We start from the raw sequence: 5,000 nt of genomic DNA on the forward strand, positions 1-5,000 counted from the left end.
CATAGTTTGGGAAATTACGGTGTCAGAAACACCACCCTTTTCATTTATTTATTTATTTATTTATTTTTTATTCACCAAGTCTGACTGAAACATAACGTGATCAGCCGAAGAAAGTAACAGCTAACAACATGGCGTCATTTGTTCTGGAGTAAAAAACAAACAAACAACAAACAAAAAACAACAACAAAAAAACAACAACAACAACAAAAACCACCAAACTTTCAGAACCAGTTGAAGGACTGATGGGAACGCGAGTGCCATGCACGACACAAGGTTAGCATTAAACGTCATCGGTTTTTGATTCAAGCGTCACTCTTTGAACACTTGAAGTGACTGGCAAGAACGCAAGTTGGATACTGACACGTCAAGCGCAACACGCCATCAGTTCTTGAGCCAAGAATAATCTTCAGAACAACGAGAGGCACTGGTTGGAAATTGGGGCCCTTTGAAGGAAACAAACAAACAAACAAACAAATTCCTAAAGTTTACATTGAACTAAAATGGATGAAAAACGCCTTATTAGACAAACAACATCAGCAGCAGCAACAACAACAACAACAACAACGCCTTATTAATCCTAACATGAAGTCACAAGGGGGAGATAATCTCGAACAGCAGAATCTCGCGAACCACATCCGGTTGAAAGGAGTTCAACTGATTCATTCTTGCATGTTTTTCTTCCGCACGTGGCATGGAAAACATTTGTTTGTATATATATATATTTTTTACATTCAGTTTTTTGTTGTTTTTATCGTGTAACATCTCTCGTTTTCTTGGTGGTGTGGAAGTGTTGATATGGTGGGTGGTGGTTTGTATATAGATCTATATATAGAGAGAGACACACTAAAATGAATTGATATTAACTAAATCAATGTATAAATTATATATTCTGATGGTGGTCGGAACTTTCTTTTTGTGTGTGTTTGGCCGTGTTGTGCATGATTAGATTATACAAACGACTCTTTGTCAATGCTATCGCTTCCGTGTGATTGTGAGCCTTTTTTCACAGCCTGAGCTTTTTGTCGTTAGTTGTTGTGTGTTTTTTGCGTGTTTTTTTTAATTTTTTAATGTTGTTCTCTTCGAAATCCCCTCCATAAACGTTTTGTTCGTGCGTCAGTGACGTGTTGCATGACGTTAACGGTGACGCACGATTCAGTGAAGTCATCAATTGTTTCGAAAAGCGAGCTTGTGGCATGAGGTCGGTGACGTCGTCACTGAGGATTTAAAAAATGTTTTGACGTCACGTGTGTATGCATGACGTGGCCCTTATTGATGACGTTGAAATGGGAAGTTCGTCCTATGGTCTCGAACAAAGAAGTCACACACACACACACACACACACACGCATGCACGTACGCACCGCCAACTCACTCCCCCCCCCCCCACACACACACACCTCCCCCCCTAGCCCCCCCCCAAAAAAAAACCCCAACAAACACCAAAAAAACCCACAAAAAAACCACCCTCCGACACCTCCACACTACAACACAAAGCTACAACAATACAGCCAGAACCCCCAGTTTTCCTACCAGTGTCCCCCACACCCCACTACCCTCAGCCCTCCCCCCTCCTCCTCCCTCCACAACTGCCAGACTTAGTGCATGCCTTAAGTAGTCAGCATGTGTGTGTGTGTGTGCCCGCTTTTGTCAGAGGCCGGGGGGGAGGGGGAGGAGGTGCAGGAGGACACGATCCTCCCCTCCTCCGCCACCACCACTGGGGACCACGTGGCCAATCCCGCCTACTCTGCCCAGCTTGACGCGTCCAGCACAGGTACCTAACTTTTTTTTTTTTTCTTTTTTTTTTTGTCGGTAGTGCTAGTTCCTTTTCTCCCTAAATTAGTTGTTTCTGTAAACAGTGGTTGATTGAAAGTTGCCCAAGGCCTCTTTCCCCCGCATCAGTTACTTCGCACGAAAGGGTTGTGCTATTGGTGTGGAAGGTCATTTTCTTTCAAAAAGTCTCTCTCTCCCCCCCCCCTCCTACTTACTCACTTCGTAAACAGGGGCTGGCTGTGTTAAGGTTGCCCAAGGTTCCCTTTCCCCCTTATCAGTTTCTTAGCTTGAGGGGGTTTTATGGATGTCCAAGGTCATTTTATTTCAAAAGTCTCTTCCCTCTGCATAAGTAGTTTGTAAGTTTGCCCAAGGTTCCCTTTGGCCCTTATCATATACTTTGCTCGAGGGGGCAAGGGGGGGGGGGTATTTGAAAAGTACCTCTCTTCTACTTACTTATTTCGCAAACTGGGTTCTGTTTTAAAGTTGCCCAAAGTTCTGTTTTCCCCTTATCAGTTTCTTAGCTCGAGGGGGGTATTATGGGTGCACCAAGGACAATTTTTTTTTTCTGAAAATCTCTTTCCCCTGCTCACTCACTTTGCATACAGGAGGCTGTTCTAAAGTTACCCAAGGTTTCCCTTTCCCCTTGCTATTTATTTAGCACGAGAGATTGGGCTGTTCTAAAGCTGCCCAAAGTTTCCCTTTCCGCTTGTTATTTATTTAGCACGAGAGATTGGGCTGTTCTAAAGCTGTCCAAGGTTTTCCTTTCCCCTTGTTATTTATTTAGCACGAGAGATTGGGCTGTTCTAAAGCTGCCCAAGGTTTCCCTTTCCCCTTGTTATTTATTTAGCACTAGAGATTGGGCTGTTCTAAAGCTGTCCAATGTTTCCCTTTCCCCTTGTTATTTATTTAGCACGAGAGATTGGGCTGTTCTAAAGCTGCCCAAGGTTTCCCTTTCCCCTTGTTATTTATTTAGCACTAGAGATTGGGGTGTTTTGGCTGTCCAAGTTCCTTTTCTTTCAAAAGTCCCCCTCTCACTGTTTTTGTTACTTTGCAGTCATGGCCTTTTTAAAGGGTCGTAAGGTTCCTTTTCTAAAGCTTCCGTTTCCCTTATTGATCACGTCTCAAGGATTGGAAATTTAATGGATCCAAGGTTCCTTTTCTTCTCCTTTTTGAAAGCCCCCTTTCCTCAGTTAGTTACTTCGCAAACAGGGGCTGTGTTAGGGTCCCAAAGTTTCTATCTTTTTTTTTTCCCTCCAGGAAGCTCCTTTTTACCTTATTTGTAACTCTGCAAAGGGGGGTTGTTTAAAATGTTTTAGGGTTTCTTTTCTTGTTTTGAACACCTCTGACACTTATCGGTTTACAGATAGGGTCTGTTTTTAGGGTCTTATCTTCATGGTTATGTTGGTGGTTTTTTAAAAAATTTTTTAACCCTTTATCTAATTAGTTACTATGCAGAAAGGTTGTTTTAAGTGTTCTAAGGTTTCTTTAAAAAAAACCAAAAAAACCCCAACCCTTTTTCTTTATCATTTACTTTGCAAAGAGGAGGTTTTTTTTTTCCTCAGTTAGTTACTTCGCAAACAGGGGCTGTGTTAGGGTCCCAAAGTTTCTATCTTTTTTTTTCCTCCAGGAAGCTCCCTTTTACCTTATTTGTAACTCTGCGAAGGGGGGTTGTTTAAAATGTTTTAGGATTTCTTTTCTTGTTTTGAACACCTCTGACACTTACTGTTTTTCAGATAGGGTCTGTTTTTAGGGTCTTATCTTCATGGTTATGTTGGTGGTTTTTTTAAATCTTTTTTTTTTTTAACTCACTCAGTACGGCCAGTCCTCTCTTCTCCTCTACACAGACCCCTCGGATGTCCAGTAGGTGTCTGAATGACCCAACCTTTAGCTTTCGTCGTCAGAACTGTGGTATTCTTTGTCAACATTCACCTCTTCCGTATAAGAGCCTTCTGCTTGCAATATTTTGATGATGGTAAATGGGATGAAACGCTGTTAACGTCGTCTCTTTCGCCGTTCGTATGGAGAGAGTTAACCCTTTATCTAATTAGTTACTATGCAGAAAGGTTGTTTTAAGTGTTCTAAGGTTTCTTTTAAAAAAACCACACAAAAAAAACAACCCTTTTTCTTTATCATTTACTTTGCAAAGAGGAGTTTTTTCAAGGGTTATAAGCTTCCCCTTTAGGCCCCATTTTGCCTTATGAGTTACGTTGCAGAAAAGACAAACTCCTTATATTCTGCCGGGCTTGACGCTTTGGCTATGTCCAAAACAGGTACTTAAATCTCTTTTGTCTTTTATTTTAGTATTCCCTCCCCTTTATTTTTTTTTTTACTGAGCAAAGAGGTTTGTTTGAAGGGTGCTGAAGGTGGTTCCTTTTCTTGTTTGGAAGTCCCTCTTTCTCTGATTAGACTCTTTGAAAAGAGGTGCTTTTTTTTAGGAGTAAGAAAATTCCTCTTCTTGTTCTGAACCCGTTGAAAAAAAAAAGGGGGTTGTGTTATATATTTAGGTGAACAAGTTCAGTTGTTGTTTTTCTTGAAACCTCCTTTCCTTTTTTTAGTCACTTTGCAAAGAGAGTCTGTTTTATGCGTACGAAGGTTCTTTTACTTGGCCGAGTCTGACGTTTTTGTCGTCTGTTTGGCTAATTAGTTGATTTACAAAGGGCCTATGTCACTGTGTCTTTTTTTTTTTTTTTTTTTAATTATAAAAAAGTTATACTTAAAGAAAAAATGCTTTTAAATGTTTTACGAGTCTATTTCTGTGGGTTTTTTTAAAAAAGACATTTAATCGTTTTTATCCTTTGCGACACGGTTATATTTTAAATTTATCATGTTTTACGTAGACTGAAAAAGCACACACACACACACACACACACACACACACACACAAACAACGTTGGAGAACATGTCTTTTTCACATTATTTTAATTGACCTTTCAATATTATTATGGTTTCTTTTTGACTGGTAATTAGCCCAGAAATGCCTGTCGGCTAGGCAAGATCAACACAATTTCTGTTTATTTTCACCTCTTAACTTTTCTTCTTCTTTTTTTTCTTTTTTGTCGTCATTTCTGTGATCTTTCTAGTGTTAACTTTGGAATAGGGCTTTTTCTAAGGGTCCCTCCCATCTTCCCCATTATTCTTATTTCAAGTCTTTTTTTTAGTTCTTGCCAAAGGAATTTTTTTTTAAACCCCCCCTCCCCCCAATCCCCCCCCCCACCATCCCCTCCCCCCCTC

The 5,000-nt window shown here is 40.5% G+C and overlaps 1 protein-coding gene across 1 annotated transcript in view; it reads left to right on the forward strand.

Moving 5' to 3' along the window:
• Positions 1-5,000, forward strand: part of LOC143276128 (uncharacterized) — a 216,782-nt gene that overhangs the window by 115,749 nt on the left and 96,033 nt on the right. The gene's annotated exons all lie outside the window — the stretch shown is intronic.

Source organism: Babylonia areolata, chromosome 31 (genome assembly GCF_041734735.1).
Source record: "Babylonia areolata isolate BAREFJ2019XMU chromosome 31, ASM4173473v1, whole genome shotgun sequence".
In the NCBI taxonomy this organism is placed as follows: Eukaryota; Metazoa; Mollusca; class Gastropoda; order Neogastropoda; family Buccinidae; genus Babylonia; species Babylonia areolata.